The following is a 19,728-nucleotide window of genomic DNA, read 5'->3' as shown; positions in this document are numbered from 1 at the left end:
CTCACATGGACTTATGCTCAATACTGTTTCCCTCACCATGCAAATCTTATTTTTCCTCATGTTTTTAGCTTACAATGAAAGTTTATTTTTGACTAATTAGCAGCTCACCCAGTAATGGCAGAAGATCACTGTGATTAGTTGTTATCTCAAGATGTGCTTGTTTATCATTTTCTGAAATGGTTGTAAGGCCATTCTGTGTTTTAACCTTAAACTGATTTAAAGACTGCGGAGGCTAGCTGTAAAATTTAAAAAATGTTTATATATAAAATATATTTATATAAATATATAGATATATATCTTGTCAAATTTGTTAGGGAATGCCAAGAATGTTGGTGGTTATTTCATATTTGCAGTGTGTTTTCATGTGTTCCAAGTTTCAAGATATGCTAGCAAGTGATGGTTATGGGATCTTAGGAAGCTGCAGAAAGGCTGCTGAGTCTTCAGACTTTATACTAGAGAGGGAAAACTCTTGTTGGATTTTAATTTTATTAATCCGTACTGCATATTTTACTGCTGCTCATGTTCATTTTGTAAATGCAAAAGCTGGTATTACAGACTCTTTGAAACTGTTAAAATTGGTATTGCAAGGCTGTGAAGCAAATGTGTAATAATTTATGAGTAGTTTAATAGTAATTTGATGGGAAACAAGCTGGAAGCTGAAACAATGGGTTTCTGGGCAATCTCTTGAAGAGAGTGAAGTGACAAATCCTGAGTTATTAACCATTAAGAACCTACTTCTTGCACTCCTGCTGCATGACAAATTTTCTTTTCTCAATGCTAAGAATACACAATTAAAAAAATAATTGCAGATAGTGAAAAAGCCTTGTTGTCCAGGTATCAGGCAGTTTCTTGGAAACAATTGCTGGGGAACAGAACAGAGTGACCTAGACAAGCATGTAGCGTCTGAAAATGAGTTTCAGTTAGGTTCTCTTACAGTTTGGGAAAATTACAAGTAGAGATGTGTTTCATATATTTCTTAATTTTCAATTCTTATTTTCATATGTTATGCTTTACTCTTACTCCTTGTCTGTTGGGATTTTTAGGGTAAAATCACTTTTAATTCATAGCACTGCATTAGCGTTTATGAACGGGAGAACTGGAGAACTGTAAAATTCTGTTTTATAATAGGGGTGGAATATAACCAGTTTTTTCAACATATATTTTATTTACCTGGTCAGAAATTTCATCTGAAAGGAATTTCCCACCACAGATGTGGTGGCTGTCTAGGAAATTGGGAAATTGAGTGTTTTTTTTTTTTGCTTTTGTTTTTTAGAAGTACACATGCTGAAAGTGTAAACCTCCTTGGAAATTTAATGTATCTCATACAATAAGCCTTTTAAGTTCATAAGTTCAGGAAATGACAGGTTTATGGTACTCACACTAATCACTTGCGCACTCTGTGTGCAGTAGGTCTGCTGCTCCCTCAAAGTATTAGAAAAATTGTAGGGCACCCATTCACACATTGCTGCCTGTGAAATTCTGGAAGTAAATATGGCAGCCCTAAAAAATACTTGAAACGCAAGACACACAGGGGATGTGCATAAAAAGTGAGAAATGTAAAAATAGCCTTTCTTACCATAACTGTTATTCTCCTCTGTGGAGGAGATTGTGCATTTCAAGTCATGTTTTCTGTACGCTAGGAGGTGTATCAATTTAACTCATCTGTTTAGTAGGTGATCCAGTGAGACTGATGCATCTATCTAACCGGATCAACCGCTAAACGGATCAGTTAAATTGATGCAACCACCTTGTAGAGATGCTCTTTAAACTGGTTAAAAGTCCCTTATATTGCTAAATCAATATAAAGCTTTTTTAATCGTCTTAAGCTTATGATGATTTAGCCGAATCAGTCAGCTAGTCATTCAGCTATAATAATGATTTCCAAGTGACACCACAGTAGTGCATGCAGACTGAGGACATAAACAGTGCTGAAGACAAGGATAGAAGAGGTGGTTATGGTACACAATAATTTCTTGTAAGTGCCTGTTGAATGCAAAGTTGGCATTGTCCCATTTTTTTTATTTGTAGCGAATTCTAAGAAAACTGTTCATTCATATAGTTCCTCGAGTTAACTTTTACTTACACAGAAGTCTTAAGGACTACTGTCCCTGTTGGACTGAATTAATTTCATAGATGTGGAAAGAGACACAGGCAATGCGCTGACTTTTCTCATGAGGTGAGAAATATGAAACATCAAAAGTGAGGAGTAGTTTTGGAAAAAAGGAAAAAGGTGTCTTGAGCTGTTTCAAGGAATGGCATTTAATTGGCTCTGCAGCAAGGTTTACATAGCAGTTTTAAAGTAGTAAATACTGATGTCATTCTCTTACTGTTTACTGCTATTTAGGACATTTAGGGGAGGACTTTTGCCACCTCTTCAGTGTTCCCATAGTACTGTATTTCTAGGGAGCTAAGACAACAAAGTGTATTGCTGAGTTGTCACAAAATTCTGGTATTGTTGTATGTATTATTTTGGAGATGCTTTACAAATATATCAAATTAGACTCTTGTACTTTGGGGTTTCTAATATTATTTGTATGCCTTAATACAGTTGCTAGCTCTAATGAATTCTGATGACCAGATGGAACAGACCTGTAATTTCCTGTTTCTCCTACTGGTCATTAACCTGGAAAGTACCAACTGTTTAGAATGAGAATGGGAGAATTGATTCAGTGGATAGCTTTGGCTTCACAGCCTTTTATGAAGGAAAAGTCAGAATGGCAATTTTACTCTGAGCCAGCATAGATACGATATTGCTGGGAGAAAGTTTCATTTTGAGACATGGGCTTTTCTTTTTTTTTTTTTTTTTTTTTTTCCCCCAAACTGCATATTCTATTTAACTTAACTAGCAGCATAATTCATGGCAGAAATTTGTAGCAAATAACTGTATTAGTTCCTACCTCACTGCTGTTTATGCCATAATATTTGTCAAAGACCCAACATAAGAATAATGGGTGTTATTTTTTTTATATAACCTTTCTAATGACAAGTTCCTCCTAAATGAGTGGGCATGTGAAACTAACAAATCTCTTTATAATATATGAATGTGAAGCAAATGGCCTGCATATACTCAGGGGGTTGTTCATATAGTTTCTGACTTAGGGCCAGTAACGTATCTGCAGCAGAGCTAGCGTGATATGATGGCATGTATTTAAAAATTTAACTTCTAGGATTTTTTTCCCCCACTTAGTGCAGTGTGCATATATATATTCATTTTGGCTTTTGTGCATTATCCTTCGCAAAGTCTCAATTCAATATTTTAAAGGCATGTTCCTAGATCATCAGTAGGAATCTGCAGACATGCTAGAAAAGTATGAAATGGGGAATCAGAGAGAGAAGACAAGAAGTTCAGTAGCAGGAGAAAGTAAGCAAGGAGAGGAATTAGGTTCTGGGATGGTTTTTTTTATAGTTAAATTATGTGAAATTTTTCATTGGAGCTTTAGAAGCTGCTTCATATTACACCTTGACAGATTAATGTTTTCCAGATACACAAGTAGACTAATGTGGAATAACAACTGTGCTGTTATCCAGGGACTTGACTGATGGGATGATTCCACTTATTTCCCCTCACATCCTACAGAAAACAATAACCTCTCTAAAGGTAACTCTATCAAAAGAAATTGCTACTCTGAGTTGTCACGTCTTCAGCATACCTTGCCTGGGTGTACTTCATCAGGCAGATGAGCAAGAGTTCAAAGCAGAGAGTATTTCACTTTCTTTACATGAGGCATCTATGCCTTGAAGAGGCACACAGGATGGTAGTACTGTCCAGGTCTACAATTGCCTTTCAGTTGAAATTGTGAGGAATTAAATCCTTAGTATTCTTAGGTGTGTTTTTTTGTTTGTTTTTACACTTTTTTCTAAGTGAAGGACTTTTTCACTGAAAAAGTTCACTCGAGCAGTCATTTCATTTATTCTCGATTTCTTCTTTAAGAAGAAAACTTGTACTATAAGGACATTTTTGCTATCTTCAGTAACTTTCTAGAGTAAAACTTTTTCCCCCCTAGCAAGCTATGGATAGATGAATATTAACTCTTTTGCTAGTGGAATTCTGTCTGTTGCAAATTAGGGAAGTTGTTTTTTGTCATGTAAAATCAGTTTTGGGGTGTCCTTTTTAGCTGGGTGGATGTTTGCCACCCAGTTAATTGTAAATGGATCAAAACACTTCACAAATGCACTACTTCATCCTGCCAGACAGTGAAGATGAATTGCATTGCCTTTAGATATACATTAATATCTTTTTTTTTTTTTTCCAGTAAGAACAATTAATTATGCATTTGAATGTGTGTGGTCATTACTAGCTCTTACAGAGACTAAATGTGCTGACAGATTGTGCAACAAAAATATGTTAGGCGCAAGCAGTCCTCAAATATGACTTGCTTTGGTTTTGGGCACTCATAATACCTTGCAACTAAGCAAAGCTGGTACGGATTTTCTAGCCATTTGTTAAGGTAAAATGGCACATACATTAATGACAGTCTAACAAAGAATAGTAGCTATAGCTGAACAGACTTGAAAAATGAGAAAGAACAAAGTATCTGGGAGTAATATATTTGATTTTGGGTTGATATTAGCATTAGATTAACTTTTGGATGATAACAGCTCACTTAATGCTTCATGTATACATTTTTCACTTTAAAACAAACACCACTTCATTTTATATGAGCAGTTCTAGCGCCAACAATGCACTTCTCTGCAAATACTAGCCTGTCATACAACTTACGTTAGTTGCACATAATTACTTTTCACATACACCAGATAATACTTTAATTAAAATTCTGATGATTAGCATTAACGAACAATAAATTCAGAGACTGTCAACTCTGCTGTGTATTAGCTGACTAATAATTTAAAGAATAAAGTTTGCAGATCTCTCCAGTCTGCTAACGTGTTATGAAGTGGCACCTCTCAGCAGTAAGAGGCATGACAAGAAAACTGAGTCGCTTTCATCTATCTCTACCTTTTACATGCTCCACATTAATTTTCAAGTCAACTTCTAAGTACCTGAGAAAGAAGAATATATGGTAGAATTAAATTACTCCCTGTAACTGAAATACATTACTATTCTGTTATTAATTTTTAAGTAAACTTTTGCATTGAGCGATTCAAATTTAAAGGAACAAGCAGCACAAGAAATCATCTCACACAATTTTACTGCTATGCCCAGGACTTGCAGGCATACAAAAGACTGTAGGGAAACCTCCCTACATCTTCTCAGTTACTAAGTTGGATTCCTGGGTGCTGTCAGTGGACTGTTTTGAGTATTATTGTCTACTGTGTTCAGTAGAGGGAAAACATTAACACCTCAGTTAACAACAAATCCCAGGATTATTTTCTAAAGCTGTTTGACTTGTCTAGATTCAACCTCGCTGTTTTTCCTCTCTGCTCAAAGTTTGCCACTGGCTTTAAATATGTGTTTTAATTATTAATTTATTCAGACCTCTTAACTTTTAGGATGAAACTTCTAGTTGGTTAGGTGAAGGGAGTTGTATTTGTGGACCATGTGTGCTGAATTCATGGTGTGTAGGAGGGACACAGCCCATCACAGCAAGGAAGAGAGACAGTAGAAGAAAAAAATGCTGCAAAACCATGCCTCTTTGAAGGGCTCATTTGAAAGCAAATTGTTCCCAAGAGAGAAATTCTGAGGAGGTGCAACGCACATTTTGGGATTTGACCAATATTTTTCATTATGAATTTGGACCATAAAACATGGAGTTTTATATATATATATATATATATATATATATATATATATAATATTTATTTATTTATGAATCAGGGGAAGTTGCTGCTATTACACCAGCACTGCAAAACCCGTGCTTTTGAGAGTTGATGCTTGGAACTATTACTGTTTTAATGGGCCTCAGCTGCTCTTGGTATCTCTCAGTGCAATCTTCAACAGCTGTAAATATCAGTGAAACTTTAAAGATAGCTAAGAGAAAAATCTGACTACTAGATACTGCTTTTTCCAAGATGATTACATTTAAAGAATAAAATCATTTTTGTGTGTGTGTGTCACTACGCTTATTAATCATAGATTTAGAATTTGTAAAACAACAGGGAATGGATGGAAGTGTCACTAGAAAGAAACCTTTTTGCTCTAAGTATGATTTAGTTATCACTGCTTGCAGTGAGATATTGATTTATGACTCTGTTGCTTTCTGGAGACAAATGTACTTGGAAAAAAAACTGTGGACTATGAGCAAAGTGTTAATAGCATTACCCTCTGAAAGGAACTTGCACTATTTTTCTAAAAATCATATCTGATCTAGACGTGGATAGATACGAAGACTCACTGTCATTGTACTTTGGGGCTCACTCCTTCCACCTGCTACATTTCCAGAACTAATTATACTATTAGGAACAAATCACTAATAAAATTCCTTAAGAGCTGACGTGCTTTTGTGGGAAAACATTTTTTTTTTTTCTATCTTTGAACTACCTTATCTTCAAACTGAAATATTTTTATGTGCAGACAAGATAAGACCTTTTAGAAGTGTTGCAATCATTTCTAAGAGCAAATATGCCAGATAGAGCTCTTGTTTTATGCTTAACAAATAGCAATTATTTACAAATCCCTATGAACAATTTATTTCCTATGACCCCTCACATATCTGTATCTTTATGGAAATAGATGCAAAATGCTAGTGACTTATCAAGTATAGCAGCAGGTGATGTCTTATGTTTACCAATTAGCTTTTATTAATCAAAACTGACTGAAGTAAAATGTATCTGTCAGTACTTTGGCTGTTTACTACAAGGGATTATTAATTTTCTTTCTATGCAGAGAAACAAATACTGTCTTTCCTCATGATTCTGATGGGTTTTTATATGATGGGTGAGGGTGTTAAGACATACGTTTGTAATTTTATAATATGAATTTATGTAGAACCATCTTAAAAGCCTATCGTTTTGGCAGATTTATTTTCACATTGAAAACTTGTGTGATTCAGGAGGAGGGAAAAAAAAGCAGAACTTTGCACACTGGGGATGTGTTGCGGTTTTTGTGGTTGATTTGCATCAAGTCTAGTTTGTTAACAGTATTCAACTTGATTTAAAGAATTTGGTACAGGGAAGCAAATGTGAAGCAGACCTTACATTAATTAACGCTACAGAGAAGGAAAGAAGTTGGCAGCCTGCCTATGGCTTATCTCTGATCCGTAGTTGTGAGTGGAATCTTTAGCTGTTTTCTGTCTGGCCTTCATCTAACAGATTCCAAATGAATTTAAATAGATTGTAAATGCCCTGTCTGAGCTTTCACGGGCCTATCTGATCTGTATGAGAAGGGTGATTTTTAGCTCTGGTGAAACTTTCTAAAGGCATCTCGCAATTAAAAGAGAAAAAACAGTCAAACTGCCAGTTTTCATACAGAATTTGTCTGCTGCACATTAGCACTACCCTTTATTTGTTTATATGTCTGTGGCTATTTATATGTGTTAGCCAGATCTGTTGCTATAGATGTCAGGACCAATTCCAGACATAGACAAAAGGCATCTGGCTGCTGAGTGACCACAGGCATTGCTTGCTCACCTTCATGCTCTTCGCCTTCCCCTCCAAAATCCAGCCACTAGCCAGATCAGCCTAATTGTCATCACAGCAGTGGCAAGGGGTTGGGATGAGAGGGAGATGTCCATGCCTCTCCACCCCTTCTGCTGGTACGTGCTGTCAGTGCAGCCATGAAGAAAAGCAGCTGGGTCAAGGCAAGTGTGAAGTCTGCGGGGACTGGGTGGGATGGATGTGGGTTGTGTGGTGTCCAACCCTGATGGAGAGAAGGCAAGGCAGAGAGGAACCTGGCCAGGGGAAGGGTTCCAAACACTACAAGAGGGAGAGATTTCTGCTGTGCCCTCCTAGACACTGCTCCCCTTCAGCCATACCCTTCTGTTGCTGGTAGAGCTGAATGTGGCCCACGTTTCGTCTGTGTGGTTGGGGATCTGTAGGCTTGGAACCAAGAGTGATTGAACAACAAATGTATAGGTTAAAAAGCAAGAGAGGAAACATCTTAGGTTATGGATTCAGTATTGGCACATTGTGGCATTTTTTCTGTTATATGTTCCTGGCTATGTGAATTCTCAAACCAGAGATATAAAGGAGACTTTATTTGGGGAAAGCATTGAGGGTAAGATCTGTGCAAAGCCTTTTTATGTATTTTTTTTTTTTTCTGCAAAACGCCAAAAGCTATTCACTTTTTAAAATAGAGTTTTGCTAGATTTTGCTCAATAATTTTTCAAGAAACTGCATTTGTTGTTGTCCTTCAGCAACCAATACTGTTTGCAAGAATTTTAACAACTCTGTTGCTGTCTGCCAGCTGCCATGTGTTCTTGTTCCTACTCCCAGTGTAATACTTCTTCACTGGAAGAAGAGTGCAATACTTTTATAATAATCACTAGTTCGAATCACTGATTATTTTAAAACATCAAAACTCATTTTTGGCAATCCGTCATCTGTTTCCATGGGAACTGAAACTGGCCTTAGCAGCAGCAAGAAGCAGAGTTTATTGGGATACTTATAAATTTCAATGGCTGTTGTTCTACAGCTGCATTTTATGTTTACCCAACATATACTGCAGCAAGAAGCTCATAATACGCTTTTAAATTTCTATGTACATTTTATTTTAATTTTTATTCACGTTTTTCACAACTTAACAAAAATGTTGTAATGAAGGAGAGAGAAAATGTCAATAATCTCCAACATGTGCAGTCAATATTGGGTGTTTCCATCAAAGTCGAATTGCAGGCATTCCTATTCTTTTATTAGGACTATGACAAAAGAGAATGGAAAAATGTCCTGCCTTGAGGGGGCAACATATAGGCAGAGGGTCCCACATTCAGGTGTCAGGTACACGTTGTTCCTTGGTAATCTTATCCCTCTGTCCTATGTCTGGAGTGTGCAGAGGCTAGTGTAGCTCCACCAGTTCTCAGTTCTTGCTTCACAGAATCACCTAGGTTGGAAAAGACCTCAAGATCATCGAGTCCAACCTCTGACCTAACACTAACAGTCCCCACTAAACCATATCACTAAGCTCTACATCTAAACGTCTTTTAAAGACCTCCAGGGATGGCAACTCCACCACTTCGCTGGGCAGCCCATTCCAATGCCTAACCATCCTTTCGGTAAAGTTTTTCCTAATATCCAACCTAAACCTCCTCTGGCACAACTTTAGCCCGTTCCCCGTCGTCCTGTCGCCAGGCACATGGGAGAATAGACCAATCCCCACCTCAGTACAGCCTCCTTTAATGTACCTATAGAGAGCCATAAGGTCTTCTAAGACCTTCTAAGGCTTCTGTATGGGGTCTGTGCTTTCACAGGAGCTTATCTTAGATTTTTAGAATTTACTGTTACTACCATAACAACTTCCTAAACTAAATATATGCCCTCGCATCTGTGTATTGGTTTTATCAATAACTTATTCATATTTATTGTCATTCACATATTTGTACAATTATAAACAAATCAAGCTATATTTTCAAAGAGATGGATTTATCTACTTTTGCATTCATACGTAAAGTTAAAAATAAAATAAAAATGATGTAATAAGGAGGAGGATAAATACCTGGTGTGTATTGTCTAAGTGTTACAGCAAGATTATGTACAGAGAATATTGTGCAACCATTTTAGTGGGTCCTAGATCTTGTATGAACTGGATACAACTCTAGTTTCAACAGCCTTATCTGAGGAGTAAATTTGTTTTTAAGAAAATTTTTAGCAGCAAAATTGAAAATATCTTAAAGGCATTGTGTAAATAGGCCTTTATCGTATGTTGATAATTTAAAATTTCAGTACAAAGAAATAAGCTAATATGTCACTGATAATTTAATAAAGCCAGGGAGTTAGCAAAATCTCCTTGCTTCAGTGAAATAAAGAGAAGTGACAGGTTAACGTTTTAATGCCTGATAGCTTTTAATCCATAACTGTCAGTGTTGATTCCACTAAATAAAAAAAGTTTATGGGGCTGAAGGTTCACTAATCAGGATTCATAAAGGTAAAATTTCAGTTGTCATCCTCTCATCCTCTTGCCCCTTTGAGAAGCCACTTTTATTCAGGAAAAAATTCCAGAATGGAAAAGAAATACCAAGCATGAAGTGAGAAAAAAATAATTTGTAAAACATACCTTACTTTCTCTCATGAAACCTACTGAGGTAGTCTTGGATGAGTTAAGAACCTCACTATCAATCCTTTTTTATTCATTTTTTTCATTTATTTAAGAAAAAAATATTTAATTGGTTGGAAAATTATGGATTGTGAAGCACCTTTTTGAATTCTCTTTTTACTCACTAGAAGTTAGTAAATGAATTGTGGGGTCTCAGAATTCTGTCATCAGCTCTGAAGTCTGCTGTACCAAATGGGATATTCACTTAAACTGGTCTTAAAAAATCTGTTACTGGTAGGGGTAATGTAATGATATTTGAAGTAAAATATGTATGTTCATTGAATGCAATACATATTTTTCTTTTGATATGGATACCTTAGTATGAGGTAGCACAGGCAGATTGTTTCATACCAAAAGCAAAAATGATGTATTGTTTAACACCTTGTTTTGTATATAGCATGAGTAATACACAGAGCATATGCATGATGTACATTTGTCAAATGGTATGACAGCAGGTCTAAGTCACCCAGCTAGATGCCAGATAATTTGCTAATAGTTCAAATCTTTAATTCCCTAATATTTCATTTATCCCTGTGAAAATGACTTAATAATAAAACCTTTGTTTGTGTAACATCAAAGGACTTTTCAAAGGGTTGCTTTTTTTTTTTTTTTTTTTCTTAATATCATACCTTAAAAAAAATAATCCACTGGGTCTTTACTCACATGCAAATGTTGAGTATCTTCTTTTATTAAACTGCAGGAGGGATTTACCAGAATTACGATAAGGACTCTGAAAGTGTGCTCAATAAATGCTAATGTAAAATCTAGTATTTTAATAGGTTTCTTAAATTTACATTTTTAAGTATGGTACTCTGAGTTTTGAAGATTTGGGCTCTCATTTTGACACTCTGTTCCAGCAGTTTTCTACTCTTTGAATACAGTCATGCTTTATAGAAGTTCTTTGTATTTGTTTCATCTTGTGACTATCAGAGATGATTGCACACTGTGTTAATACTAGCTGTAAAGGGGAAGGGAGGGTGTGTAGGGCAGGGCTATGCAGAGGCTGAAGTATGTTCGGGTGGGGAAATCCTTAGAACAGTGAAGTATTTCCTCCCTAGGCCATGCCGTGCCTCACAATAACAACAAGGTGCTTCATTGCACTGCACAGATAAGTAAAGAACAGGGGTCTTCTGAGTCACTCACCTCTGTAGTAGCAGGGGCATTTTAACTTAGGTGAAAGCAGTGAGAAGGATCAGCAAGGAGAATAAAAATGGAAACCTTTCTAGAATAGCTTAAAATAGAACAAACTGGAAGAGCAGCTGTAGTTGCCCATGAATTCCTGTCAGTATTGTTCTGAGCCATTTTGGTATATGAATAACTCACATTATTCTTTCAAAACCCCCGTAGTGCTTTACATTAGTTAGCACTTGTTTTTTCAACCTTCCCTGTTCAATTGTAGCCTTCTCTAGTCATGAATAAGTAAATTTGCTTTGTCCTTTGCGTTTTTGCCATATCACAATTCATAATTCAACATCAGCCAATTATAGAAACATTAAGATTGTTCAGAATCAACTCTGCGTCTTAGTTATCTCCTTGGCAATTGGAGCAGGATTTGTGGCATTAGAAAGGCTATATGGAGTACAATATTTGGATAATAAAAGATATAATGTATTGGTTACTTTTTCTGACTTGTAACAGTGATATGTTCAGCAGAATTAAACGTGCGTTTGCACTCGATGTTTGGAATATTGCTGCTCCTGAAATCAAATGCTCTAGCTGCAGGTAACTACCTCTTTCTCTCTTGGACCATTCTATCTTACTGTTAACATTTATTTTTACAAGAGCTAAAACAGTGGTAAAGGTAATGAAACCTCATGCTTCAGGGCATAAGCTAACACTTACACATATGCTTCACGTATCCTGAGGATTAATTAGTTACTATGCGCACAGCATTGAAAACATAAGCAATTGTGAAGTTATGCCAAGTACTGCTACAGGCTGATCATCTGTGAACTTAGGAGTTAATTTCATCTGTGCACAGATGAATACTGTACAAGTAAAGAACATTAGGGTGTTTTTTTAATAATTTGTTTCTCACTGATCAGTTGTCCTGTAAGAATAACATGCTACATTTAGTATGTTAAGACCTGATGAGTTTGCTCATTATGGCACTTGAAGTACCACTCTGGCTATGTCCACGTTAGATCATAGCATTCTTATGAACTCCAAAAAGCACCTTTAACTGCTTTATATTCACACCTAAAATAAGTCAGAAATATTTAGTAGTCCAGAGCTTTGGCTCTGGCCCTTCAGAGTTTGTTCTTGCAAGGGAGAGATTCATCGGAAGATCAAAAGGAGGGTTTATATTAGTAATAGTGGAATATATACATAGGGTATTAACAGGCTTTCACAGGCAAAGCTTTGAATAGTTGTGGTAAATTGGTGGTAGGAAGTCAAAACCACCCAGTTTTCTCCCTGTGCATATTCAAATAAAGGTTTTTCTCAATATAAGTAGTAAAGACAGAACAAGAAACAAAGCGCTGCAAAATTTTTCAGGGGTGTTAACCTTTACTGAAATCAGAGGAAGGTGGACTTTTTTTAAAAATGGTTTTATTTTCCTCCTTAGAAGGTGTATATAACCTAGCTTTCTAAATCAGTCTGTGTGTATTTGCACTTAAACAAAGGCATCCATATGAAATTTCCACTCTAAATTATTTTTAATTAGTAAGTAGTTCAGAATTATATTTGTAATTACAAATTAGCATCAAATTTTAAGTATATTGAAACAAGCTTTTCTCTGTAAAGCTTGTTTTCACTGAGACTGAAATGGTTGATTCTTGCAGTGCATGTTGTGCTTGTTTGTTTTATTTTTCCTGGAACTGTTTGCTGTCATTTGTAAACAAGAGAGATCAGTCTGTTATTTACTGAGATTGAGTAAAAACACAGCGTATTATTCAGTTAGAAGACACAGTACACAGAGTAAGCAGATCAGGAAAATGTATTTCAGTGCCAGCTTCATTAAGTTGATAATCATCTCAATATATTCCCTTACAACTTCAACAATTAGTAGCCATAGTTTTCTTTTCATAATTATCTTTAATCAACGGTGCAAAAAATCCCTAAGCCAAATTCCATGGTAATTGGAAGCTTCCAGAAAAATGTTCTCACGTGTGCAGCATCGCTGTGTAGAACACTGCGGTAAGAATCACGGGACCAAAATCTGCTGGTTGGTTTGGGATTTTGGATGATGGAATTCAACATGGGTAATATAACAGCAGCTCATCTCAGAGGAAATGCACCTTAATTTGTCATCAACCATATGTTTATTCAAAATATATTCTTGTTTCCAGATACTGCAGCAGTGCGATGTGGCCACATGCTGAGAGTATCGATGGCTTTGGAGATTGGTGTTTTGAGTTTAGTATTCTGTGACTGTGCTCATCTTCCCTGGCAAGACTATGAAGGGTTGTTTCTGTTCTTGAAAAGCAGTTAGTCTATTATTAACTTGGCTCACATGCTAACTTTTATGCTGGGGTTTCATCTTTAGCTTCTGCAATTTTAGTCTAAGCTTATGGAGGCATTTCTCATGAATCTTTTTCAGATTTTTCAACAAGAGATTAAAAAACATAAACAAAAAGCATGAAGTTTATTTACAGAGTATGGGAATAAATGAGACCATAGTGGAATCATAATAGAAGCAATGCTCACTGAATTTCCCCTGAAGTGGAAAACAGTGAGAAAAACTGTAGCTGGGGCTCACCCGTGTCGGTCTCCTCCGTGGCTCCCCCAGATGCATGTGGCCACAGCCATTCCCCTGTCATAGCCAGCAGTCCCGCGGCTGCCAGCAGCCCTGGCACTTCCACTGAGGGTCCTCCATTCATTTAGGGTCCTCCACTATAGGAAGATAATGAGAAACTTGCACTCGATTAAGGTATTAAATAAGTGAAACAGGCAGAAAGGAAGGGAGTAAGAAATTCCAAAGGAGCAGTGCTATCATTCTAATCTGATGGTTAGGTGACCTCAAGCATTTTCAGCTCTCAAATTTTCTTGGGACTTCATCAGTAGGTAAAACATAGATTTAAAACAAAACATTCTTCTACCTTGCTCACACTTCTTAAAACATCTTAAGATTTTTATTTTTTTTTAATCTCTCAGAGTGCATGTAAATTAGACACTTGTGGAAGATGCGTATAAAACCCTTTATTTACAATACAAAGACAATACAAAGAAAAGAGTAAAGACATGGAACGATATTGTGAGCACACTGAATATCTTTTGAAACTTAGTGAAACAATACCTATATTCGTGAAAAGGTCCCTTTTTATGAGAAAAAAAATGTAATTTGTTTTCCAGAAAATTACATATGGAAATATTTTTTACTATCCTGTTTCTGTCTATCATATTTGTAGTTTTATTCTGAACACATGTAATGATATCTTCTGGTGATGCTTAAGAAGAGAATACTGTGTCACTGGAGTAGTGACTAGAGATGAGACAGCCTAATAAATATTGCTGGAAGAGTTACTGACTGCTGTCTAAAATATGGCATGTTAATGCCAGTTTTATATCTCATGGGGAAGTCTTCTAGCTTTGTAGTTGTAACGTTAAACATCTCGCCTTGTGTTGAGGAATCTGGACATTTTTAATGACAACTTACATATATACTTGTTTGAGAAGCAAAATTCACTAGTCCAAAGCTTCTGTTCACTGCGTGCCTGTCTAGAGAAGAGGAAGAACCTTCTGTTTCCTTTTCTTTATTGTAGAGGGTCTCATAATTGAATATAAAAAAAATTCAAAGGTGCCTACACTTGTATATACATATTAGGCTGATTCAAATAGAGTAGATAAACCCTAGATACTGCAGTGTTCAGTCTGGATGGAAGCTATGTGAAATTCTTTCTTTGAACATAGCTCTTCAAGGTGCATTATTATTTTTAGCTGACTTTTATCAATTTTAAATTTATGCAAGATGAAATGTTTATGTGAGATAAAATGTACAGCATGTTTTGTAATATGTCATAAAATTCATCGAGCATCATCTGGACTGATTCACACCCAGTATGAAATATAATGATAGAACTTCTCTTTTGCAATTTCTTGTGTTTCTGATCATGTCTTTTAATTCGCTCTTTTTAATATATTAGACAGGTTTTTCTCACTGTGGTGAGCCGAAAGGCTTACAGATATACAAGAAGCTTCTGTATTTTCCTGTACTCCCTGCTGCTTTGTGTATTCTGTCAGTGGCATATTCACTTAATTATATGACAGGCAGTAACTGCTCTCTGAGGGAGCAAAAACAACTGTTGAATTCACTTTTAAATTATATCATACTGCTCTGTTCGAAACCTCTTTTAAATAAATGTTGAGGATAGAACTATTGATGTGGTTTTTAAACTTTAAATTTCAGTTAGTTCAGATCATTTTAAATAGTCCTTCAGCAAGAATAAATCAGTTTTTATAACTTATAACTTTCAATTACAGTCTTTGGAGAGAATAACAGCGTTTTTCAAGGAGCTGTAAAGTACAACAACAAGGAAATGGTAGTGTTTCATTTGTGCGGGCTTTAAGCTCCCATGGAACCTAACAAGAGTTTTTCATAAGGAAGCACATCCTAGAGGGATCCTTGAGTGTGTCAGTCTAGGTGAGGCTTTGATCTAGCGTTTGAGCTTTCACTTAGGAAACTTACTGATAAACCTTATGGGGCAATGATGCTGACCTACTTTGCTCAATTTCTACCGTTCAGTAAAAATGGACTGAATCAGAAGCTGTTACAGTCTTCACTGATGTGCCACTGACTTACGTGAAAAGATGTTTCCTCTGTGCAAATTGCAAACGGGTGGCTCTGATGAAGGAGAGATTTCGGTCTTAACTAATAGCTGACCTCATTTCAAAGTATTGGACAAGGCAAAAGCTTTTAAAATGTAGCAGGAGCGTATGTAAACTAAGTCAGGTATGAATCTATCAGGTACAAACTAAAAATGCTTATTAGGAATAGGCAGAACAAATAGCATAAAATTAGATAGGTAGGTATGATCCATATAATAGTGTGGACTAAATAGAAGGCTTATGTGTGAATTTATTCCAGATGTGTTAAAGGAACCAACCAATTGGTTCTTATCTGCTAAAGTTAATTTTTGACAAATCTTTCAAAGATGGGTAAAACCTGTAGGCTTATATGACTGGCAGTATATTTCCAGTATTTAAAAAATGACAGTCTCATTAGAGGTTGTTAGTCCTGGTAAAGTAACTGAATTTAGAACCATAACAACAACAAAAAAGAAAATCCATCACATTTTTCTTTAGCCTGTTGATTACAGATTTGTTTCTGTGTGAGCCTTTTTTCTATGTATGCAGGTTAAGTTAAAAAAAAAAAAAAAAAAAAAAAGATTGAGTTTGGAGATACATGGAAGTACTACAGTAATTTCTCTCCTTATTCTGACCATGTTACCTGATGTTGGCATGCACTTATTTTTTTCTTTGGACCAGGGCTGTACAGGATGAATTCTTCTTCCTCTCCTCACAGTCTCTGTTGATGCAGCTCTAAGATGATGGGCGCTAAGAAAGAAAATAGTAACCCCATTCATTTTTAGCAGCTTACTGTGTAGATTTTCTTCTGACCAGTTAGATGATAACATTTTTAAAACTTTAGTACTCAGATTCATTGCTTCTACTGTTATTACTACTCTTGAAACAAAAATAAGGAAGCAAATATTTGAAAGCATCTGAAATGTTTAACATTAGTACCCTTTGAAACATTTGTATTGTTTGCATTCTCTGGCTCCCTCCATAGAATTAAATACTTTAGTAACTATTTTTTTTTTCAGTTGTAATAATGCAGTTTCCTATGACTTGAGTGTATTTTATTTTTTTTCAAATTAACCCTTTATATATATATTTTTTTCTACAGGCACAGAGATAAATGAAACTTAATAAAAAGTTGATAAATTGGGAAATGCAACATTAATTCTAGAATATCCATTGTATAGATTAACCTGATGTTTTGCATTTTAAAATAAGAAGAAAATATAGCATAAGTAGCAATAAGTTGTGTAAAGGATAACATTTCTCAGGTGAATTCTCATATAAATTCTTAGGTGTACAAATGTAGCTAAGACATGTGAAAAAATACTGTCCTTTAAACCAAATTCAGTGAAGTGATACAGATTCGAAAAGCAAAGCCCTGAACAGTGGAAAAATTAAGGAATTTCTAATACTGATGATAACTTTTCTGCCTTGACTCATTTCTCATTTTGCTTTTTTTTTTTTTTTTTTTTTCTTTTTTTCCTCTCACTTGCAGTGACAAGATTGTAAGGTTTCATTATTTACCATGTAAATCAGAATTTTACCTTGTGTGATTTTCAGAAATTTGCTAATTAGATTCATATCATGGAATTCAAATTGTGTTATTCCACTCCAGCATTTGAGTTGCTATTTAAAGGCTTCTAGTGCTTTGTGCTTTAATCTGGCCCTTGATAAAGCTGTATTTGCACAATCACAGAAATTACATGTACTCAGCACCTTTGTTTCAAAGATCTTATTCTACTTTTCTGAATGTTGGTAACTTTGGGGTATATTTCAGACAGTTCTGTAAAATGGTACCTGAGGTAGGGTGACATACATTTAATCTCCTCATGAAATTTCCAACATTGTTCATGTTTGCTGCATTACAGCCCTACAAGCTAGAGTGGAACAAGTTTTCCACTTCTGCATGTCCATTGTAATTCTCCTTGAAATCCAGATTATGGGAAAAAATCTTGGAAATTACCTTGAATCATGCAGAATGAAAAACTTTATAGAAAAATATATGTAAAATGATATACGCAAACCCAGTCATTTTACTTTGTTCTGATTTTAAAGTGATCAACATCCCTTGAACACTAATTTATAACATGCTCTTACTGCCCTGTCTAATCCAAAATAACAGCACGTATAGTGCTGTCAGCATTCACTTAACAGAACTTGCATTTCTCTAAACACTACTAGTTTTGAATATTCCATTTACAGGGTGTCGTATCTTGATGGTAATATCTGTTTTGTATGGTGTCTAATTGGCTTTTAGAAAAGATAAATTAGGTGTTCCATTAGAACATAAGAAATCCCCTGTTGGCTCAGACTAATGGTCCATCAAGTCCTGTATTCTGCCTTGCCACTAGCAAAGTGAGAGCATACAGCCATATAGCTTTCTCCCTTGTTCTCTTCCGGCAACTGGGATTTTTGGATTACTGATGCTGGTTGTTTATTCCTGCACAGTTCTTCCAGTATTTGGTTATAAACTTGTTGTCCATGCATTTGTCTAATTCCGTTTTGAACCTGCTGATACTGGCTGCCTCTGTGAGTTCACTGTTTTTTTGGTTGTTAGCTATTATTAAAATTGATGTACCCTTATGTAATCATAAATGTAATTTAAATGTGGTAAAAACTAAAAATTTGTGAACAGAAAAGGGTTTTATGTACCTTGTCCACTTACAAAGCAAGAGAGTAGCACATTCACATTCTCTTCTTAAAAAAAAATTAGACTTAAAAAATCAAAATATAAACAGCAAACCATTTCAGTATGACCACACAGATTTATGAAAATGTATCTACTGTTTAATATTTATAGATTTTTTTTTTTTAGGAAAGAGACTAAATAATACATTAAACAACATTCACACATTATACTGAATTTGATGGAAAGTTAAAGGACCTATGCAAACATCTGGAGGTATTAGACAAGTTAAATGCAGGATCACATTTGGTTGAAAACCAGAGGATCTTTCAAAAAACAGGGGGGAAGGGGAATAAAAAAATCTTGGCCAGGTCTTTAATGATCAAGTGTTAGCACTTTCCCTGGTAGTAGAAGAGTGTTGGAGTCCAGGAGTTCTGGAATAAAAAAAAAAAAAAAAAAAAAAAAAGTTAAAACTTCTTGAATGATATTTCAGGGTATTCATCTGACTCTCTAAACTTTGTTCAGCAAGAGGGCAATGTGTGTTTCTTCTATTTCTTTCATCTTTTCTGCTTGGCTGTTTCACAAAGGGCTGAGTTAGAAAAGGTTTCCTGAGTGTTATGTGGACCGAATCTCCTAACATATATGGTTGTGTGTTAGTAAAAATGGAATGCTTATACTTGTACCCAGAAGAAAAATGTCCTTTAATCACTAAAAAACAACAGAGGTTCAGAGTTTAGGTTTCTACACTCCCTATGCAGATATTTATGATACAATTGCATACATGTATTTATCAGTGCTTTTTCTGATAAAGAGATGCCTTTAAATCTAGCTGAATTTACTGTGTTGGCAAAAATTCGAAGCCTTTACTAATAGGAGTGGGAGAAATTTCTTGAACTCTTACTCCACTGTACACCAGCTGCAGCATTTTCTCAATCTGCCCTATCATCACCGAATTGAGTTGATTAAGGATTAACGTGTTAGAGTGACCCTCCACTCAGGTGGGGATTAACTCTGCATCCAGAGCAGTACCTTGTGAATCATCAGAAAAAGGCACTGTGTAGCCATATTTAGCATGGGATGTTTTCTTGGGTTAAAACACAGTTCATCAGCTTCTTTCGTGGTTGAAGACTTGGAGAAAGAAACTCCAGCAGTTTCCTGGGTGTTTGGATGTCAGCTGTAGGGCTGTTGACTTTCTGGAACTTCCTTCATCAGTCAT

At 35.7% G+C, this 19,728-nt stretch overlaps 1 protein-coding gene across 2 annotated transcripts in view; it reads left to right on the top strand.

Moving 5' to 3' along the window:
- The window catches only part of SDK1 (sidekick cell adhesion molecule 1), a 387,420-nt gene that overhangs the window by 120,142 nt on the left and 247,550 nt on the right, over positions 1–19,728 (top strand). The window lies entirely within an intron of this gene.

This window comes from Aythya fuligula, chromosome 15, assembly GCF_009819795.1.
Source record: "Aythya fuligula isolate bAytFul2 chromosome 15, bAytFul2.pri, whole genome shotgun sequence".
In the NCBI taxonomy this organism is placed as follows: Eukaryota; Metazoa; Chordata; class Aves; order Anseriformes; family Anatidae; genus Aythya; species Aythya fuligula.
The sequence above is the reverse complement of the archived record's forward strand: the minus strand, read 5'-3'. Positions and strand labels throughout refer to the sequence as shown.